This window comes from Anolis sagrei, chromosome 10, assembly GCF_037176765.1.
Source record: "Anolis sagrei isolate rAnoSag1 chromosome 10, rAnoSag1.mat, whole genome shotgun sequence".
NCBI lineage: Eukaryota > Metazoa > Chordata > Lepidosauria > Squamata > Dactyloidae > Anolis > Anolis sagrei.
Genome location: NC_090030.1, coordinates 18,591,639 through 18,614,915, shown reverse-complemented (window position 1 = coordinate 18,614,915; position 23,277 = coordinate 18,591,639). Strand labels below are relative to the sequence as shown.

The 23,277-nt window shown below is 43.6% G+C and overlaps 1 protein-coding gene across 1 annotated transcript in view; it reads right to left on the bottom strand.

The window, feature by feature from the left end:
• Positions 1–21,468, bottom strand: part of PAK3 (p21 (RAC1) activated kinase 3) — a 133,775-nt gene extending 112,307 nt beyond the window's left edge. The window contains exon 1 of the mRNA XM_060756200.2: positions 21,277–21,468. The gene's annotated coding sequence lies outside the window, so the exon portion shown is untranslated. The remainder of the gene's footprint in view (positions 1–21,276) is intronic.
• Between the last annotated feature and the right edge of the window lie 1,809 nt (positions 21,469–23,277).

Sequence of the window (23,277 nt, the reverse complement as noted above, 5' to 3'; positions counted from 1 at the left end):
GCTGCCATGATTCCATCTTACAGAATCCTAGTTTTAGTGCTGCATCCAACTAAGAATCCAGGGAGTTGGAGTTTGGCAGAGAAGACAAAAGGCCTTGTAAAACCACATCTCCCAGGAAGGAGCCCCCAGTGGCGCAATGGGTTAAACCCTTGTGCTGGCAGGACTGAAGACCGACAGGTCACAGATTTGAATTCAGGGAGTGCATAGATGAGCTCCCTCTATCAGCTCCAGCTCCCCATGCCAGGACATGAGAGAAGCCTCTCACAAGGATGGTAAAAACATCAAATGTCCAGGCATCCCCTGGGCAACATCCTTGCAGACAGCCAATTCTCTCACAACAGAAGAGACTTGCAGTTTCTCAAGTCGCTCCTGACATGACAAAAAAACATCTCCCAGGATTCCATCACATTGAGCCATGGCAGTTCAACTGCATTCATTCAACTGCATAGATGCACCCTGCATCACAGGGATAGAAGATTCAATACATAACTTATTTAGCTTATCTTACTACTGTTGGAAAGAATAGAAGGTGGTGATGCGAAGCTTCCCAGGCCATGAAATCAATGGACATGATAGGAGAAAGAGATAAGGCTATCTATAAAACTCAACGCTTTCTAGTTTCTTGAAATGGTTGATTAAGTAAGATACAAGGTGGAAAGTTGAAGAAGCCAAAGAGCCACAAGATGGAATGCTCAGGCATTAGGGGGAAAGTTTACCATGCAGAACCCACACCAAAAAAGCAGCGCAAATAATAGAATCATAGAGTTGGAAGAGACCTCATGGGCCATCCAGTCCAAGCCCCTGCCAAGAAGCAGGAAAATTGCATTCAAAGCACCCCTGACAGATGGCCATCCAGCCTCTGTTTCAAAGCCTCCACCACACTCCGGGGCAGAGAGTTCCACTGATGAACAATTCTCACAGCCAGGAAGTCCTCCTAATGTTCAGATGGAATCTCCTTTCTTTTCACTTCTCATTTTGTGGCTACTGCGCAATTTCGCAGTTTCAGCATTGCACTTCACAATGTTAGGATTGTAGTGGAAAGAAACAATTGCACCAGGAAGAACAGCACTGTTGGATTAATGGTTTGGGTGAAATACAACAACAAGAATCATAGAATCTAAGAGTTGGAAGAGACCTCATGGGCCATCCAGTCCAACCCCCTGCCAAGAAGCAGGAATATTGCATTCAAATCACCCCTGACAGATGGCCATCCAGCCTCTGTTTCAAAGCTTCCAAAGAAGGAGCCTCCACCACACTCCGGGGCAGAGAGTTCCACTGCTGAATGGCTCTCATAGTCAGGAAGTTCTTCCTCATGTTCAGATGGAATCTCCTTTCTTGTAGTTTGAAGCCATTGTTCCACAGAAAACAAGCTTGCCCCCTCCTCCCTGTGGCTTCCTCTCACATATTTATACATGGCTATCATATATCCTCTCATCCTTCTCTTCTTCAGGCTAAACATGCCCAGCTCCTTAAGCCGCTCCTCATAGGGCTTGTTCTCCAGACCCTTGATCATTTTAGTCGCCCTCCTCTGGACACGTTCCAGCTTGTCAATATCTCTCTTGAATTGTGGTGCCCAGAATTGGACACAATATTCCAGGTGTGGTTTAACCAAAGCGGAATAAAGGGGTAGCATTACTTCCCTAGATCTAGACACTATGCTCCTATTGATGCAGGCCAAAATCCCATTGGCTTTTTTTGCCGCCACATCACATTGTTGGCTCATGTTTAACTTGTTGTCCACGAGAACTCCAAGACCTTTTTCACATGTACTGCTCTCAAGAGAGGCGCAGCATCATGCAGTAAGCCCCATCAACAGCCTTGACATTTGGTGCATCTACACTGTAGAAATAATGCAGTTTAGCCCCACTTTAACTGCCTTGACTCAGTACACTGGAATCCTACAAGTTTACTGAAGCACCGATAGTCTTTGACTTGCAATTTGACTCTCTTGCGTAGAGTCCTGCCTTTTGGAGCAGCAGAAAACAAGCTTGGTCCTTCTTTCCCGTGACAGCCCTCCAGGCATTGTTTTGTTTTGTTACCTTTGGAGTTCAGGGGCAGTTCCTGCCAAAGCCTTATGCAACTCCTCCGCAGCGAGGTTCTTCTCTTTCATGGGCTGCCTTGGACACAACAGAAACAACACTGCCCGCGGCCAACTCTCACAGTTCTGGATCAGCTTCATGGACCTTCCAAGGGCAGAGGAATCTCATCATGTTCTGCATTTCACCTCCAGACTCTCATCAACTAATGGATACTAATAAGAACTGACATTGCAACCTTCAAAACGCTCTTTATGCCAACATCTCAACTCTTGAGCATTATTTTGAGGTTTTTCTTAACATTGTTTATTTGAATGTTATGGATAAGAGTGCAACACTGTAGAATTAATGCAGTTTGACAACACCGCTATGGAATCATGGGAGCTGTAGTTTTACGGCGTCTTCAGTCTTCTCTGCTAAAGATCGTTGGTGCTTCATGAAACAACAACTCAGAAGTCCTTTACTCATGCATTCTGTTATAGATCAGCCACCAGAGGCTGATGGTTTAACTGATGATTTAGACAGGATTGTGAGCTTTCCTGTGGCACAAAGTGATGGGCCCTCAAGTCTCGCTCAGAAAGTGCAGGACCTCAAGCGCATTCAGGGGAGTCAGAAGTAGCAACAGCAGATAAGGCATCGAGTGAAGAGATGAGTGATAAGGAGGGTTACCAGGAGAAATCACCTGTAGCTACGGAGAGCAACAAAAGGCTTTGTTTACAAATCAGAGTCAAAAATAGATAGTGTCATTCAGAGAGATTACGTGGGAAAGTTGTGGAGAAAATTCATGGGAAATGGAATGATTTCATGGGTGTCTATTAAACTGTAAGTTGTTTACCTTAAGGTCAGTTCAGGCAATGCTGTGTTAGAGTGAGAAGCTAAGCCTGAGTGCTCTTGTTCCTGGTTCATGTCAAGCCTTGGTTTTGGATTTAATATGTCCTGGAAGTTTTCTATGTTCCTGTTCATGTACTCCTGCTCAAGTTTTTTACTAGTTACACCTTCTTGCTTGTGCACTTATGCTTTATTTGTGATTTCTGGCTGTTCCTGGAATTGGTCGCCTCTGGAACTTTATAAGACATTCAGATTATTGTTTGGTTATCACCTGTTGCTAAACCTTTTTGGATTATATATCTTCCTTTCTTACTCCTGATTTTTATATGCTTTTTATGTGTTTCTACAATAAACTGTTTGCTTATATTTCTCGACTCTTGTGTGGTGCGGTGGTCATAGGTGTTTCCAAGCCTGGAGTGCAACACATTCCTGCATGGTCAGGGTTGGACTAGATGGCTCTTGGGGTTCTCTTTTCTATTATTATATCAACTCAATGAGTTTTATATTCCGTAAGCACTGGCTAAGCATTCCTAATTTGATTCAACAGGTCCCAAGAATGTTGTAGCTATGTAGGTGCAAAAGATGGAAACAACAGAGCTGTGAAAAGTGAGGCTTTCAGGCTCAGCGCTTGTTTTAGCAAAAAATGTGAGCTTAATGCACTGGGAAAACTATGCCATGACTGATAGACATTCAGTGCTAGAGATAGACTTTGATGCCTCTGACAAGACTGACTTCCAAGGACCGTTTGTTTGGAATGGAGGTGAAACAACACAGTCTAAATGATGTAACCCTCTACTTGATTTTCCAATTGTCCTGGAGATTATCCCTTTCTCTTCCCTGACATTGGGCTGAAAACATTGCCTGTTGGTTGACTTGGAGGTCTCTCATTCATGTTTACATGTGCCTCAAAGTCAACTGTTGACTTATGGAAATCTCATGAATTTCAAGGGGTTTTCTTAGGAATACTCTAAGGCAATTTTGCCAGTTCCTTTCCTTGAAATAGAGCCTATAGTAGGTTCTTGTGGGGTTTTTTTCGGGCTATAGGGCCATGTTCTAGAGGCATTTCCCCTGACGTTTCGCCTGCATCTATGGCAAGCATCCTCAGAGATAGTGAGGTCTGTTGGAATTAGGACAATGGGTTTATATATCTGTGGAATGGCTGGGGTGGGGCAAAGAGCTCTTCTCTGCTGGAGCTAGGTGTGAATGTTTCAACTGACCACCTTCATTAGCATTTGAAGGCCTGGCTGAGCCTGGGAAAATCTTTTGTTGAGAGGTGTTAAGATGTGCCTGGTTGTTTCCTCTTTGCTGTTTTGCTGTTGTAATTTTAGAGTTTTTTTAATACTGGTAGCCAGATTTTGTTCATTTTCATGGTCTCCTCCTTTCTGTTGAAATTGTCCACATGCTTGTGGAGAAGAGCTCTTTGCCCCGCCCCAGCCATTTCACAGATATATAAACCCATTGTCCTAATTCCAACAGACCTCACTACCTCTGAGGATGCTTGCCATAGATGCAGGCGAAACGTCAGGAGAAATGCCTCTAGAACATGGCCCTATAGCCCGAAAAAACCCACAAGAACCTAGTGATTCCAGCCATGAAAGCCTTCGACAATACAGAGCCTATAGTACTTGGTATGCACTGGCAGTCTCCCATCCAAGTACTAACCAAGGCTGACCTTGCTTAGCATCTAAGATCAGATGGAATCTGGTGCCTTTAGGGTATCAGGTCCTATAGACAGAGATCATAAGTGTGTTGGTGTGTTGGTTTGGGAGCTAAAGATTCAAATCTCTGGAATCCTCCGAGATGACTTTGGGCAAGTCACACTCTCTCAGCCTCAGGAAGGTCAAGGCAAGCCAACTCTGAACCAATTCTGCCAGGAAAAGCCCACAACACATCCCAAATGAATGACTACAAACTAGTTTTGAGGCCTAGATATTTGCACAATACTGCATTACTTTGGGAGGAAAAGCAACCTGATATTCCCTGGGATTGGATGAGGGATAGTTTCCCATCTAATTTGCACAAAGCCTCAGCTTTGTTTGGGCTTGCAACTTTGGAAGAAACACAGCTAATCTAAAGCTAAAATTAGAACCGGCGCTGTCAACCCGTGTAGCCCTTTGCGCTTCCAGACCTTGGTGACAAACGCCTGCCTTTCATTTGGTTGCTGGGTGAAAGTTGACAACTTTCCTAGTTGACAAGACTTGGGCTGAGAAGAGCAACCTTGAGACAGGGGGATGTGACTGTAATGTGACTGGATTGCTAATCAGAAGGGATATTTCTCAAACCCGTTTCTGGATCACATAGTCTAGAGAAGCGTTTCGGAGACCAGAAGAAGCATTTTGGCTCATGGCGATACGTCGAGTCCTTTTTGACCAGTGATGGAGAATATGCCATTACGACCAATTTCATTTAAGTGAGTCCCCCAGTTCATCTATTAAGGGGAATAATACACCAGTTTATATTGGGATTGGATTTATGGTGTAAATTGAAACAGATGTAAATAGAGGGAGCTACTTCTAAAAGGGATCACTGGAGACCAGGATAATGTGATTCAATGAGACTGAAGTAACTATGGAGGGTGTATCAACACTGTAGAATGAATACAGTTTAATGCCACTGCCATGGCTCAATGTGATAGAATCCTGGGAGTTGTAGTTTTGCAAGGTCCTTTGCCTTCTCTGCAAGACTTCAACTTCCAGTATTCCATATCATAGTTCAGGTGATGTCAAAATGTATTAATGTTACAGTGGGAATTGTAGTTTAGGGAGAGACTAGCACACTTTGGAGCTCCCGGTGGTGCCGTAGGTTAAAGCTGCTGAGCTTCTTGACCAAAAGGTTGCAGGTTCAAATCCGGGAAGCGGCGTGAACTTCCGCTGTCAGCCCAGCTTCTGCCAACCTAGCAGTTCGAAAACATGCAAATGTGAGTAGATCACATGGGCAAACTTTGGCCCTCCAGGGTTTTTGGACTTCAGCCGGTAAACTGTTAGGAATTATGGGAGTTGAAGTCCAAAAGAAATGGAGGGCCAAAGTTTGCCCATGCCTGATGTAGATCCACAGAGATTTAGATATTTGACTCATCACCACTCCCTCCCAATATTATTCTTATTGTTACTGAAGGTTTTCCTTCAGTTTTGAAACCAGCTGTCCAAGGTGCTGAAGCTCCAAGGTAAACCAGCTCCATGTTCGGGAAAGCTCTTTTAAAACCTAGAGTGGATTCACTGCTCTGCTGACATGGAAGCCACCAACCAGCTCTGGATTTAAACATCTCTAAATGGAGATTACACACAAGCCACCAACTTTGTGGAGAAAATTCCTCCAGTATGAAACTTGCAGCTAAAGATAACCCCATCTTTCAGCAGCTTGTAACATATGCAATCGATTGCTCATGAAATTAGAAGCAGAATGTCTCATCTGTGCCTCCAAGAACCTCATGTGTCAAGCGTTGCTCATTTCTTCCAACTTGCACCCAAGAAACAATCATTTCCAATGCTCACAAAGAGAAGTGCTCTCTTACTTGGTTTGGTTCAGAAATTGATTCATCGTACTAAAAGGAGCTTAATGTCCAAACACTCCAAATACCCAAACTTTGATTCAGAAATGAATTTATTGTACCCAAAGGAACTTAATGTCCAGATACCCAAAATATACACAAAATACCCAAAATTTGATTCAGAAATGACTTCATCTTCTCCAAAGGAACTTAATGACCAAACACCCAAAATATACAAATACACAAAATATCCAAAATTTGATTCAGAAATCACTTCATCTTCTCCAAAGGAACTTAATGATCAAACACCCCAATAATAATAATAATAATAATAATAGTTTATTTGTATCCCACCACCATCTCCCTGGACTCAGGGCAGCTCACAGAAAGCACTCAATAGTGCAGCAAAATACAAATACAATAGAGTCTCATCCAACGTAACAGCAGAACACTGGATAAGCAAAAATGTTGGTTACTAAGGAAGGACAAAGGAAATGCAACATCAAATTACGTTATGATTTTACAAATTAAGCACCAAAACATCATGCTTTGCAACAAATAGACTGAAAAATCAGTTCAGTACATGGTAACGTTATGTACTAATTACAGTATTTATGAATTTAGCACCAAAACATCACAATGCAACTGTGGATCCAGGCAGGAGGCAGGCTGCCTTGGATAATACAGAACGTTGGATGAGCGAAGATTGGATAAGTGAGACTCTACTGTACAACACAATACAGAAAGGTTAAATTAATAACAATAAAATTGACCCAATTACACTTAAAACAGCAATAAAACCCCAATCAATTTAAAAGATACTATAAAACCCAGTGAGCTACAAAACTAGTGGCTGTGTACAATATCAGTCACCATAAAGTGAAGAAGGGAACGCTCACTAAGTCCTTGAATATAATCCCTAAACATGGTCAAAAGCTTGTTTAAAAAAACATGTTTTCATATGTTCCCAGGAAACTTGGAGAGTGGAGGCTACCCTAATCTCTTCAGAAAGGGCATTCCAAAGCTGAGGAGCCACCACAAAGAAGGCCCTCTCTCTCTCTCGTCCTCATTAACCGCGCTATAGACACAAAATAACCAAACGTTATCTTACCCAAAGGAACATTATGTCTGAATACCACAAACACTCAAACAAATACCCAAATGACTGAATGGCCAAATACCAAAACTTCAATTCAGATACCAATCTATCTTATCCAAATGCACTTAATGTTCAAATACACAAAAGAGGGATCCTCTCACCTCTGCAGGAGTCTACCGTATACCATGCAGCTGTGGACAAGTCTATATAGGGACCACCAAACACAGCACCAATGCCCAAACACGAATCGAGAAAGATGAAAGGCACTGCAGACCAATTCAATCAGAGAAGTCAGCCATAGCAGAGCACTTGATGGACCAACCTGGACAGAGCATATTATTTGAGAACACAGAATTGCTGGACCACTCTCACAACCACCATGTCAGACTACACAGAGAAGCCACTGAAACCTACAAACATGTGGGCAATTTCAATAGAAAGGAGGAAACTATGAAAATGAGCAAAATCTGGCTACCAGTATTTAAAAACCTCTAAAATCAGGACAGTAAACAAAGAACAACACGGAATTCCAGACATGAAACAATCATGGCCAGCTAACACCGTCTAACAAAGGATTCCCCCAGGCAGGAATTAGCCATGCTTTGAAGCTGCAAGACTTTTCAGTGCTAATCAAGATGATTAAATGTAGCATTCACACTTGCCTCCAACAGACAAGAGTTGTTTCTCCCACCCTGGACCTTCCACAGATATATAAACCTCCCTTGCTTAGTTTGCAACAGACCTCACAACCTCTGAGAATGCTTGCCTTAGATGTGGGTGAAATGTCAGGAGAGAATGCTTCTGGAACATGATCATACCTCCCAGAAAAATCACAGCAACCAAGTGATTCTTGCCATGAAAGCCTTCGACAACACACAAAAGTCTGTACACAAAAAAGCCAAACTTTGAATCAGAAACCAAGTTATTTTGTCCAAAGGAACTTAATATCCAAATAAATACCCAAATGCCCAAAATTTGATTCAGAAACCAACTATCTTACCCAAAGGAATTAAGTGCCAATTACCTAAAAGAAGTGCAGAGTGGGGGACACCCCAAAGACCATGGCCCCATTTGGCCTCATGAAAAGGTTTCTGTGCACAAGGGAAAGCCTGCCTCGGAGCCATCCATTCCCCACACTGCTATTTTCATGTTAATGCATGGCACCATCTGCTTCTCTCAAGGTCCCAGCCTTGGGCACGAAGAAATCAGTGGCCTTTATGAATGCCAGGCCATCCAGAACATTGGTGACACATTGGTTGTTTTCCATGGTTTTAATTGTCACACAAAAACATATAGCAATTGTCATGTCGATCACTCCCTGTTGACTCAAGCAGTGCATACAAAAGAGCCATGGATTTGTTTTTTTGGAGGGGAGGGGGAACCCATCCAAAGGAGGTTCTAGTTGCTGTTTTCCCCCCTCCGACACCACTCAGAAAGGACTCTTCTTCCACTCAAGGTCATTTCATTTTCATCATAAAGACTCCACTTTGGTTTCCACAGAGCCCACGCTATTTCCCAAGGCTGTGCAAAGCTCTTGAAGAGCAATAAGTGGGCTCTCCAAGTGAGCCATTGTTTCTCGTCTCTTCCACTTCCCTCTAAATAAACCACAATGCATTTCAATGAGCTAGTATGGAGTAATGGCTTGATTATTGGACTCTGGAGATCAGGGTTTGAATCACCATTCACTTGGTGGCCTTGGGCAAATCACACACTCTCAGCCCCTGAAAGTACCATGATAGGGCAATGTTAGGGTCACCATCCGTTAGAAACAACAACAGATTGTGGATTCAGAACACTGGCCCCAACATCAAATCTTCGCAGATCTTGTTGTTGTTGTTGTTGTTGTTGTTGTTGTTGTTCATTCGTTCAGTCATTTCCAACTCTTCATGACCTCCTGGACCAGCCCACGCCAGAGCTCCCTGTCAGCTGTCACCACCACCCACTCCTTCAAGGTCAATCCAGTCACTTCAAGGATGCCATCCATCCATCTTGCCCTTGGTCAGCCCCTCTTCTTTTTTCCTTCAATTTTCCCCAGCATAATTGTCTTTTCTAAGCTTTCCTGTCTCTTCATGATGTGGCCAAAGTACTTCATCTTTGCCTCTACTATCTTTCCCTCCAATGAGCAGTCAGGCTTTATTTCCTGAAGTATGGACTGGTTGGATCTTCTCGCAGTCCAAGGCACTCTCAGCACTTTCCTCTAATACCACAGTTCCAAAGCATCTCTCTTCCTTCGCTCAGCCTTCCCTAAGGTCCAGCTCTCACATCCATAGGTGACTATCGGGAAAACCATTGCTTTGACTATGCGGATCTTTGTTGCCAGTCTGATGTCTCTACTCTTTACTATTTTATCGAGACTGGACATTGCTCTCCTCCCAAGAAGTAAGCGTCTCCTGATTTCCTGGCTGAGGTCCGCGTCTGCAGTCATATTTGCACCTAGAAATACAAAGTCTGTCATTGTCTCCACGTTTTCTCCCTCTATTTCCCAGTTGTCAATCATTCTTGTTGCCATAATCTTGGTTTCCTTTATGTTTACTTTTTGCGCTTTCTTCTTTCACCTTGATTAGAAGGCTCCTCAGCTCCTCCTCGCTTTTGGCCATCAAAGTGGTGTCATCTGCATATCAAAGGTTGTTAATGTTTCTTCCAGCAATTTTTACCCCAGCTTGCATTTGTCAAGCCCCGCACATCGCATGATGTGTTCTGCATACAAGTTGAATACGTTGGGTGAGAGGATGCAACCCTGCCGTACACCTTTCCCAATCTTGAATCAGTCTGTTGTTCCATGGTCAGTTCTGACTGTTGCTACTTGGTCCTTGTACAGATTCCTCAGGAGAGAGACAAGGTGATTTGGTATGCCCATCCCACCAAGAACTTGCCACAATTTATTATCATCCACACTCAAAGGCTTTAGAATAGTCAATAAAACAGCAATAGATGTTTTTCTGAAACTCCCTGCCTTTCTCCATTATCCAGCAGATATTAGCAATTTGGTCTCTCATTCCCCTGCCTTTTCTAAACCCAGCTTGAACATCTGGCAACTCTCGCTCCATGTATTGCTGGAGTCTTTCTTGCAGGATCTTGAGCATTACCTTACTGGCATGAGAAATAAGGGCCACTGTACAAAGTTTGAGCAGTCTTTAGCATTTCACTTTTTTTGGTATGGGGATATAAGTTGATTTTTCCAGTCTGATAGCCATTCTTTTGTTTTCCATATTTGCTGGCATATGGCATGCATCACCTTAACAGCATCACCTTTCAAGATTTTGAACAGTTCAGCTGGGATCCCGTCGTCTCCTGCTGCCTTGTTGTTTGCAATGCTTCTTAAGGCCCATTCAACCTCACTCCTCAGGATGTCTGGTTCTAATTCATTCACCACACCGTCAACAAAGCTATCCTCGATATTATTACCCTTCCTATACAGATCTTCTGTATAGTCTCGCCACCTTCTCTTGATCTCTTCAGCTTCTGTTAGGTCCCTGCCAACTTTGTTTCTTATCATGCCAATTTTTGCCTGAAATTTACCTCCAAGGTTTCTAATTTTCTGGAAGAGGTCTTTGGTCCTTCCTATTCTTTGTCTTCTTTCACTTCCATGCATTGCTTGTTTAAAAATAGTTCCTTATCTCTTCTGGGTAACCTCTGGAATTGCGCATTTAACTGGGCAGATCTTAGAATCATAGAATTATACAGTTGGAAGAGACCACATGTGTCATCTAGTCCAACCCCCTGTCATGCAGGACAAGCATAATCAAAGCACCCCCAACAGATGGTCATCCTTTTGGGGGGAAATAGCAATTACATAATCTTTTTGAAAAGGAAAAATGATGTCAAATCTGTTTGGCAAATGTGAATCTCCATGAACATCTGGAGACCAGTTTTTGAAAACCACTAGTCAAGGAAAGGCATGTCCCTGTTAGAAATCAACCCTTTGAACAAGTGATGTTCACAAGCATTCATGTAATGGCACACAGGTAACTCAGCTGTTAAACTGAAGAACCATGTCTTTGAACTGTCAGGGACAAAGACATGCCACTGCATAAAATATATATGGCTAGCCAAGTTTTAAAATGTTTCTTTGAAGTTGCAATTGCCCAAAACATATACTCTCCCTTATCCCTGTGCTGGCAGGACTGAAGACCGACAGGTCACAGGTTCAAATCGGGTAGAGGCAGATGAGCTCCCTTTATCAGCTCCAGCTCCTCATGTGGGGACATGACAGAAGCCTCCCAGGAGGATGATAAAACATCAGAACATCCAGGCGTCCCCTGAGCAACATCTTGCAGACAGCCAATACTCTCACAACAGAAGTGACTTGCAGTTTCTTAAGTCGCTCCTGACACGACAAAAAACTCTCCCTTGAAACCTCTTAGTTTATAATAAGCACTCAGAGATTAAAATAAAAACCAAAGTCTTCTTTTGAAAATAACATGTCTTGTTTACTCACAAACATCTTGCATTAATTCACCATACAGGCACATTTCTCATTAAAGTTCAGTTATAGATAAGATGTAGTTTCTCTGTGTTGAGAACACAGGGTATCATTCTTAGTCCATAGTCCATAGTTCGAAGTCTGTAAGTAAACATCTTATGAAAGTCCAAACTGTATAATTTTACTCACTGCTTCTCAAAGCAAACATATAGTAAACTGTTCCTGCATAAGTCCAAATGACATCTACTCTAATTGAAGTCCAAAAATATACTGTTTCCATTGAAGTCCAAAAACATACAGTTTCATTGAAGTTCAAAAACATACTGTTAACAAAATGGAGTCTTGAGTCTGAACATGCTCAGTACAATCACATGTCTGTAGCCCCTCCCATACCAAAGAGGTCAGTCAAACTGGCAAATCAATATATACATATAATATAGGTTAGCACATCTATCTATATAAATAAAAATATAAATGTCCATTTGTGAATGACGTCAAATCACCCAAAATACTTCACCAACTGCTTCAAAATTTGGACATAATATAGCATTCAAACAGGCAAATGTTTTTATGTATTCACATACATCTATTATATAGATGTCACACCTGTGACAGGTAAAAACATGCCTGGTATCAAAAACAGCGCCATCTGCTGGGCATCCAAGAAACAGATCGCAAAGTAACCCTATCAGGGCCGGTGCCACCATTAGGGTTCCACAGACTGGTCACCCCCCATCAAGCCTGGAAAAGACCAGGAAAAGGGTGGTGGAGCAGGTAGGGAAATCCAGGCCGGGGAGAGGGACGGGGTATGAATGGAAGGCAAAAGAGAGAAAGAGAAGAAGGCATGTCGTGTCAGGAGCGACTTGAGAAGCCAACCCCAACCGGGACCGCCTTCCACCTAGAAACCGATGCAGGAGAACATGCAGGTCAAGAATAGGGCTCCACAGTCACTTACGTACCCACTGCCAGGACACCGCACTTGGAAGACCATCATACTTGGACAACGAGGGATTGGGTTGTTGTAGGTTTTTTCCGGCTATATGGCCATAGTCTAGAGGCATTTTCTCCTGACGTTTCACCTGCATCTATGGCAAGCATCCTCAGAGGTAGTGAGGTCTATTGGAACTAGGAAAAAGGACTTATATATCTGTGGAATGACTAGGGTGAGACAAAGGACTCTTGTCTGCTGGAGCTAGGTGTGAATGTTTCAACTGACCACCTTGATTAGCATATAATGGCCTGACAGTGCCTGGAGCAACAAAGGATTGCCTAAGACAAGACAAGTGAAGGCTTGAAAGGTTGCTATTTCCAACACAACCAGTCTCTGTTAAGCTTTGGACCCCAACTCCCAGAATCTCCCAGCAGTGCCCATTCTGCCTGGAAGAATCTGGGAACTACCAAATAACACATTTCCAAACTCTGGGCCTTAGTTTCACCCATGACTTTGTGCCACCCAGCCAAAGTTTTACATTTCCACGTTACCCTTCCATCCAGATGGCAACTCTTATTTAGATGCACCCTTAGTTATGCTAGCACATTGATTTGTACTTATAGAGAAAGCCTGGAAATGAAGACTTAGCAAAAGGGCCACAGGAAAAAGAGATCTCTATTTTCACTCTCTGCAGATACATTTGCAAGATGAGAACTGCAATTTATAGCTCATTCTTAACATTTGCCGAAGCTTAAGCTCAGCTCTTGCTATAAGCTGCTTAAAAGCAGCATTTAGCTACAAAAGTTAGAGCCCCTCCGCCACCCAGCCATGGCTTTTGTGATCTGAGAAGGCAAGTCAGGAGCAAGGAATCTTGCAAGAAACTTCCAGGTCTGGGAGGATTAGCGAATCCAGGCTGCATCTACATTGTCGAATTAATGCAGTTTGACACCCCTTTATCTACCATGGCTCAACTGCTATGGAGTCGTGCAAGTAGTATTTTGGAGAGGCACCAGCACTATGTCAGAGAAGGCTAAAGATGTTACACTACTACAACTCCCAGGATTTCATAGCACTGAGCCATGGCAGTTAAAGCGCCCATACCTTGTGAAGTCTGACTTGGCAACGGTACTACACGCTCTGGTTACATCCCATATAGACTACTGCAATGCGCTCTACATGGGGTTGCCTTTGAAGATGGTCTGGAAGCTTCAACTACTCCAACGAATGGCAGCCAGGTTGCTAACAGGAGCAGCTTTCGGGGAGCATACAACCCTTGTACTGGCTGCCGGTTTGCTACCGGGCCCAATTCAAAGTGCTGGCTTTGGCCTATAAAGCCCTAAACGGTTCTGGCCCAACTTACCTGTTCGAACGCGTCTCCCCTAATGAACCATCAAGGACCTTGAGATCGTCCGGGGAGGCCCTGCTCTCGGTCCCACCTTCGTCACAAGTACATCTGGCAGGGACAAGAGACAGGGCCTTCTCGGTGGTGGCCCCTCAGCTATGGAACACCCTCCCTAGAGAGATTAGATCTGCTCCCTCCCTCTTAACGTTTTGGAAGCAAGTTAAAACATGGCTATTTGAGCAAGCCAACAATGTGATGTGGCGGCAAAAAAAACCAATGGGATTTTGGCCTGCATTAATAGGAGCATAGTGTCTAGATCTAGGGAAGTAATGCTACCCCTCTATTCTGCTCTGGTTAGACCACACCGGGAATATTGTGTCCAATTCTGGGCACCACAATTCAAGAGAGATATTGACAAGCTGGAATGTGTCCAGAGGAGAGCGACTAAAATGATCAAGGGTCTGGAGAACAAGCCCTATGAGGAGCGGCTTAAGGAGCTGGGCATGTTTAGCCTGAAGGAGAGAAGGCTGAGAGGAGATATGATAGCCATGTATAAATATGTGAGAGGAAGCCACAGGGAGGAGGGAGCAAGCTTGTTTTCTGCTTCCCTGGAGACTAGGATGCGGAACAATGGCTTCAAACTACAAGAGGGGAGATTCCATCTGAACATGAGGAAGAACTTCCTGACTGTGAGAGCCATTCAGCAGTGGAACTCTCTGCCCCGGAGTGTGGTGGAGGCTCCTTCTTTGGAAGCTTTTAAACAGGGGCTTGATGGCCATCTGTCAGGGGTGATTTGAATGCAATATTCCTGCTTCTTGGCAGGGGGTTGGACTGGATGGCCCATGAGGTCTCTTCCAACTCTTTGATTCTATGATTCTATGATTCTAAGCATTTACAAATGCAGAGTAACAGATATAGGTAACTAATATAGGAAATCTGACGACTTGACGATGGAACTGGGCAATGCTTGATAATAAGGAGACGCTAATGATGTTGTTTTTATTGCCTTGTTGTGTTTTATGCTGTTTTAATGTTTTAATTTGTATTATTATATTATGTATACTGTTTTGTTGGAAACCGCCTTGAGTCGCCGATAGGCTGAGAAAGGCGGTATACAAATACAGTAAATAAATAAATAAATAAACCACATTAATTGAATAGTTTAGACGCACCCACCCTTGTACCCACCAAGCTAACTTTGCCTTCTTTCTGGAGAAATAAACATTTCAACGTTGCCTTGCTAGAGGCCAAAATAGTTGTAGAGAGACATCTAAGGACACATGATATCTATTTATAACGCATATATCTTATTTAAATGCTGAGCACGGACCAGCAAAACACATGATGATCCCAAAGCCATCCTGTATAAGCCCGTTTGGATACTGAACCTATTCTGCTAGAGTTCACTGTTTTTGGCTTGTGACCGTCTGACTGTGTTTTGCATCGTGAAATACAGCCCGAAGGAAAGAGGGTCATTTGCCCTGGGTAAATCAGAAGCAACAAAACGGAAAGTTTCAAAAACAGGATTGTTAGGTTTGGATGATGATTCTCTCCAGATCAAAGCTATATTTATAATATCTGTGCCTTCCAGTTGAATCCAATTTAGGCAATGCTGAGGCTAGATGCTGGATACTAGAGACAAAGTTGAAGTACTTTGGCCACATCATGAGGAGACAGCAAAGCCTAGAGAAGACAATTATGCTGGGGAAAGTGGAAGGCAAAAGGAAGAGGGGCCGACCAAGGGCAAGATGGATGGATGGCATCCTTGAAGTGACTGGAATGACCTTGAAGGAGCTGGGGGTGGTGACGGCCGACAGGGAGCTCTGGCGTGGACTGGTCCATGAGGTCACGAAGAGTCAGAGACGACTGAACGAATGAACAAAGGGGCTTTCTTGGGAAGTTTTAGCCAGATGATGACTTCCTCTTAGACTGACAGAGTGTAACTTATTAAAGGTCCCCCAGTTGTATCCTCCAGTTGTTCCAAACTAATGTTGACTCTGTCCTGATCATATCTATTCAGATGGATGGATGGATGGATAGATAGATAGCGTAATGGTGAGGCCACAGATCATATTTTGGTTCTTGTGGACCATTGTGGTCTACTGACAACATGAGTGTTTCTCAACCTTCCTAATGCCACAACCCCTTAATACAGTTCCTCATGTTGTGGTGACCCCCAACAATAACATTATTTTTGTTGCTACTTCATAACCGTACTTTTGCAGCTGTTATGAATCGTCATGTAAATATCTGATATGCAGGATGTATTTCCATTCACCAAATTCAGCACAAATACCCAATACGCCCAAATTTGAATACTGGTGGGGTTGGGAGGTTGTCATTTGGGAGATGTAGTTGCTGGGATTTATAGTACACCTACAATCAAAGAGCATTCTGAACCCCACCAATGAGGAAATACTTGGCACACAGATCTTCCATGACCAACAGAAAATACTGGAAGGGTCTGGTGGGTATTGACCTTGAGTTTTGGAATTGTAGTTCACCTACATGCAGAGAGCACTGTGGACTCAAAGAATGATGGATCTGGACCAAACTTGGCATGAATACTTAGTATGCCCAAGTGTGAACACTGGTGGAGTTTGGGGGAAATAGACCTTGATATTTGGGAGTTGTGGTTGCTGAGATTTATAGTTCACCTACAATCAAAGAGCATTCTGAACCCCACCAAACTTGGCACACAGAACTTCCATGACCAACAGAAAATACTGGAAGGATTTGGTGGACATTGACCTTGAGTTTTGGAGTTGTAGTTCACCTACACCCAGAGAGCACTGTGGATTCTAACAATGATGGATCTGGACCAAACTTGGCACAAATACTTGGTATGCCCAAATGTGAACACTGGTGGAGTTTGGGAGAAATAGACCTTGACATTTGGGAGTTGTGGTTGCTGGGATTTATAGTTCACCTACAATCAAAGAGCATTCTGAAACCCACCAATGACAGAATTGGCCAAACTTCCCACACAGAATCCCCATGCCTTGAAAGGACTCACTGGCACGAACCTCCCTCGAGCATTACATGTTCTCCCTTGACTGCACATGCGCACCACACTGCCTTGCACTGTGCACACCTGCTCTCTCCTTCCCACTTGGATTCTCAGAGGCTGGCCAATCACAGTGGAGGAAGGCTTTTGTTGGAAGGATTTGCGGTCAGGCAGAGATCTTTAGCCTTCTCTGCCAAAGTGGTTCCTAAGACCATCAGAAATATATTTTTCTGGTGGTCTTTGGCAATCCCTCTGAAACTTCCTCGCAACCCCCCCCCCACACACACACACACACACAGGTCCAAACCCCCAGTTTGAGAAACACTGAGATAGATATTTTGTTTTATGCATCGTCGAGTCCAATTTCCTGGATTTTCTGGATAGGATTTTTGCAGAGGGTTGTCTTCCTCTGAGGCTGAGAGAGAGTGACTTTCCCAAGATTCACCAAATTGTACTCTCCGACTGTGTCTCATCCCCAATTACTCCTCTGTCATCCCACTCTTCCAGCTGCTTTAAAAATGTTGGAAAGTACCGCTTCATTTACTCCTACAGTTTGGATAGAAACCATGCTGCACTTCAGTTTGTTGCAGGATTGCACCTCCCAGCATCTCTGCTTGGCATCAGGAATGCTGGGAATTGCAGCCCAACAGCATCGAGCAAGCCACGTGATTCCCATCACTGACCAAAGGTTGCAAGAATAATAATAAAAAGGAGTGCAAAAAAGAACCAGATTTATTACTGCATGCCTTTTCATGGAACCGTTCCAGGAAAGCTCGGATGATAATAAATTGGCTTCTCATTAAGATACTCTGGGATTTTGAGCTGATTCAATTTGTTGGGGCTTGTTGCCTGTCATCCTGTTTAGGATTTGTGCTGTTGAAACCGCACTTCCCATGGAACTGGTCCATGGAAAAATTGGAGGAGACAACTGGGGGTCCTTTAGTAAGTCACACTCTCTCCGCCTAAGAGGAAGACATCCTCCGGCTCTACACTATAGGACAAATGCATTGTGACCCTACTTTCACTGCCTTGGGTCAATGTTATGAAATCACGGGAGTTGTAGTTTGGTGTGGTCTCAGAAGATGCTAAAGAACTTGTAAAACTATAACTCCCATGATTCCATAGCATTGAGCAATGGCAATTCAAACTGCATTTATTCCACAGTGCCGATGCCGGCTAAGGCCCTTTCTACGCAGCTGTATAAAATCCAGATTATCTGCTTTGAACTGGATTATATGGCAGTGTAAACTCAGATGATCCAGTTCAAAGCAGATAATGTGGATTATCTGCCTTGATACCAGGATTATATGCAGTGTAGAAGGGCCCTAACAATCCATCCAAGCTGCAAAACAATTGGTGTCTTGCCAAACTGGAACTCCAATGATCCCATAGCCTTGGAAGGTCAAGTGGTGCCAAAGTGAATCAATGTTACACTGTAGTTCAAGCATGGGCAAACTTTGGCCCCTCTAGAATTCAACTCCCAGAATTCCTGACAGCCTCAGGCCCCTTCCTTTACCCCCTCGGCTGCTTAAACGCCTTCAGCAGCTCATGAAGCCAGAGCACACTCCAAACTGTGTCTCTCTCTGCTTCCCTCGGCTTTTCTCTCAGCAAGTGCATAGTGCAAGCCTGAACAAAAATGTAACCATAACCAAAAGCCCCAGGCTCAGCTTAAGTGGCTGAGGGGGAAAAGGAAGGGGCCTGAGGCTTTTAGGAATTGTGGGAGTTGAAGTCCAAGACACCTGGAGGGACCAAGTTTGCCCATGCCTGATCTACACCATAGAATGAATGCAGTTTGACCTTACTTGAATTGCTGTGACTCATTGCTAAGGAATCATAGGATTCCTTTGGAACAAAAGCCCATTCCAGATGTTAAAGACCCTGTGATATTAGAGCATACGAGGAATCAGCAGGAGTGTGTCAACTGTAAAATAAGATGCATGAAGCTGATTGGTCAGACAATGCAAAAGAAGCAGGCTGAGCCTGGGACTTTTGGTTACGGTTACATTTTTGTTCAGGCTTGACCTGTGCACATGCTGAAAGAGAAGCAGAGGGAAGCCGAGAGAGACACAGTTTGGAGTGTGGTCTTGCTTCATGAGCTGCTGAAGGAGTTTAAGCAGCTGAGGGGCAAAAAGAAGGGGCCTGAGGCTGTTAGGAATTGTGGGAGTTGAAATCCAAAACACCTGGAGGGCCCAAGTTTGCCCATGTCTGAACTACATCATAAAATGAATACAGTTTGACTCTAGTTGGACTGCTGTGACTCAATGCTAAGGAATTGCAGAACTCCTTTGGATCATGCAAGGAATCAGTGAGAGAGAGTGTGTTTACTGTAAAATAAGATGCATGGAGTGGATTGGTTGGGTAATGCCAGTGGATCAGGCTGAGCCTGGGACTTTTGGTTACGGTTACATTTTTGTTCAGGCTTGACTGTGCACGTGCTGAGAGAGAAGCAGAGGGAAGCAGAGAGAGACAGAGTTTGGAGTGTGCTCTGGCTTCATCAGCTGCTGCAGGAATTTAAGCAGCTGAGGGGCAAAAGGAAGGGGCCTGAGGCTGTTAGGAATTGTGGGAGCTGAAGTCCAAAACACCTGGAGGGCCCAAGTTTGCCCATGCCTGAACTACATCATAGAATGAATACAGTTTGACTCTAGTTGGACTGCTGTGACTCAATGCTAAAGAATCGCAGGACTCCTTTGGAACAGAAGCCCATTCCAGATGTTAAAGACCCTATGACAGTAGTTCTCAACCTAGGGTCCCCAGATGTTTTTGGACCAACTCCCAGAAATCCTAACAGCTGGTAAACTGGCTGGGATTCCTGGGAGTTGTAGGCCAAAACACCTGGGGGCCCACAGGTTGAGAACCACTACCCTATGATGTTGGATCATGCAAGGAATCAGTGAGAGAGTGAGTATTTACTGTAAAATAAGATGCATTAAGTGGATTGGTTGGGTAATGCCAGTGGAGCAGGCTGAGCCTGGGACTTTTGGTTACAATTACATTTTTGTTCAGGCTTGAGCTATGTACGTGCTGAGAGAGAACCTGAGGGAAGCAGAGAGAGACACAGTTAGGAGTGTGCTCTTGCTTCATGAGCTGCTGAAGGAGTTTAAGTAGCTGAGGGGGAAAGGGAAGGGGCCTGAAGCCGTTAGGAATTGTGGGAGTTGAAGTCCAAAATACCTGGAGGGCCCAAGTTTTCCCATACCTGAACTACATCATGCAAGGAATCAGTGAGAGAATGTGTATTTACTGTAAAATAAGATGCATGAAGTGGATTGGTTGGGTAATGCCAGTGGAGCAGGCTGAGCCTGGGACTTTTGGTTACAATTACATTTTTGTTCAGGCTTGAGTTGTGCACGTGCTGAGAGGGAAGCAGAGGGAAGTAGAGAGAGACACAGTTTGGAGTGTGGTCTGGCTTCATGAGCTGCTGAAGGAGTTTAAGTAGTTGAGGGGGAAAGGGAAGGGGCCTGAAGCTGTTAGGAATTGTGGGAGTTGAAGTCCAAAACACTTGGAGGGCCAAAGTTTGCCCATGCCTGCTATAGATGCACTCCCATTTCTGCTTGGATACCAGGACAACCGTTTAGCCTCCCCAACATCAACATAGAACAAGCCCTATGAGGAGCGGCTAAAGGAGCTGGGCATGTTTAGCCTGAAGAAGAGAAGGCTGAGAGGAGATATGATAGCCATGTATAAATATTTGAGAGGAAGCCACAGGGAGGAGGGAGCAAGCTTGTTTTCTGCTTCCTTGGAGACTAGGACGCGGAACAATGGCTTCAAAATACAAGAGAGGAGATTCCATCTGAACATGAGGAAGAACTTCCTGACTGTGAGAGCCGTTCAGCAGTGGAACTCTCTGCCCCGGAGTGTGGTGGAGGCTCCTTCTTTGGAAGCTTTTAAACAGAGGCTGGATGGCCATCTGTCAGGGGTGATTTGAATGCAATATTCCTGCTTCTTGGCAGGGGGTTGGACTGGATGGCCCATGAGGTCTCTTCCAACTCTTTGATTCTATGATTCTATAGCTATCTATCTATTGGCTGTGCAAGGAGGACTAGCTCAGGCGATGATGCCAAAGGAATTGGGGGGTTCAGGAACCCCATCTCCCCAATAAATCCCCCCTCCTGCTTCCCTGGCAGACCTGTTTTGTCCTCGGTGGACCGGATGAGGCGGGGGCTTCACGGCGGGGGTTCTGGGATGCTCCTGGGCCCGTCTAGCGCGCCTCGAGGGGTCCCACTTGGAAGCCCATCCTGCAGCAAGGGAGGCAGGGACCCCCTCGTGGCTGGCCTGGGGAGCGAAGGCTGGGTGGGCTGGCACCCTCTTTGGGGAGGGGGTGGCGCCTCCTTCAGCCAGGCGGAAGTGAAACCCTTCCCCTTCCTCTAGTCAAAAAGGGGGGGGATTGGGAAGGGGGGGCACTCCCTGCACTGGCCCCCAAAGCAAAGCAGCCAAGCACAAAGGGAAGTCTGCTTCTCTGTATCTCTCTCTGTCTCAATCGATCTCTGCATTTCCTGAGTGTGGATACATTGTTGTTCCTCTCCTGCACCCATCTACACTGCCATAGGATGTGGTTCCCAATTGCATTATGTGGTCACTGCAGGTTCAAACAATGTAACTCAAGGCAAATTGCAAAATATGTTTCTGCCCTGACCATGCATTTTAACCTGCTGTCCTGTGTTTTAATCTCTGACCTGTGCATTTGATATTATAGAAATACGCTTTAATATGTATCTTTTATAGAGCTAGATTGTAATAGGTATGTTTGCAATAATAATAATAATTTTATTGATTAGCCCTTAAGCTGTATCACAATACCAAACCAAACAAGGCTTGATAATATATTTTATATATATATATATATATATATATATATTATAATACATGTAATCAATATAAATAAAAATGTAATGTTCGTTTGTGGGATTGACATAACTCAAAAACCACTGCACGAATTGACACGAAATTTGGACACAATGCACCTAACAGTCCAACGAGTGTCCATCACCCATAAACACACACACACACACAAAACCCCAGCGGAACAGGCTTAAAACCCCCCAAAAATACACCATATATACATATGCACATGCACACATTCATAGACACACACGTATATATATATATATATATGTGTGTGTGTGTGTGTGTGTGTGTATATATATATATATGCACAAACACATAAATACACACATATACACACATACGTGTGTACATATATGCATGCACACACATATACATATCCACATACATACATATATACACACTAATATGCATATAAATAAGCACACACATACACAATATGCATGTACACATATAAACACACAAATACACAAATATATATACACACACATATATACACAAATATATACACACATATGCACAATATGCATGTACACATAAACACACAAATATACAAATATATACACACACATACACACAAATATATACACAATATGCATGTACACATATAAACACACAAATACACAAATATATACACACACACATATATACACAAATATATACACATATATACACAATATGCATGTACACTAGGGCTGGGCGGTTTCGTTCGTTAATTTCGTAATTCGTTATTAATTCGTATTTAAATTAGCTTACAATCCGATATCGAGCCATGCTGGAACAACTAAAAATCAAAACGAATTTTTCAATTTATTTCGTAATTGTTTCATAATTGGTTCGAAATCGTTTCGAAATTGTTTCGAAATCGTTTTGTTATTGTTTCCGTATGTCTGGTGCAAGTTTTAGGGTTGTTGTTTGTTTTATCAGTGATAAAAAATATAATTATCACACCAACAGTCAACAACAGAGGGAGAGGGAAGCTTCAGAAGTTCCCCCTGTCCCATTTGGAGGGTTTTTTTTAGCGTATTGCGCAATCGCGTCCGCCATTAACGAATTGATTCGTAATTGTTTCGTAATTGTTTCATAATTGTTTCGTAATTTACAAAATTTCGTATATTTCGAACTTTTTAAAGAAAGATTTTGGAATTCTTTTAAAAAACGAAACGCAAAAACCCCCTAAAAACGAATCGAGTTTAGAAACAAATTTTTCCGTGGTTGCCCAGCCCTAATGTACACATATAAACACACAAATACACAAATATATACACACACACATATATACACA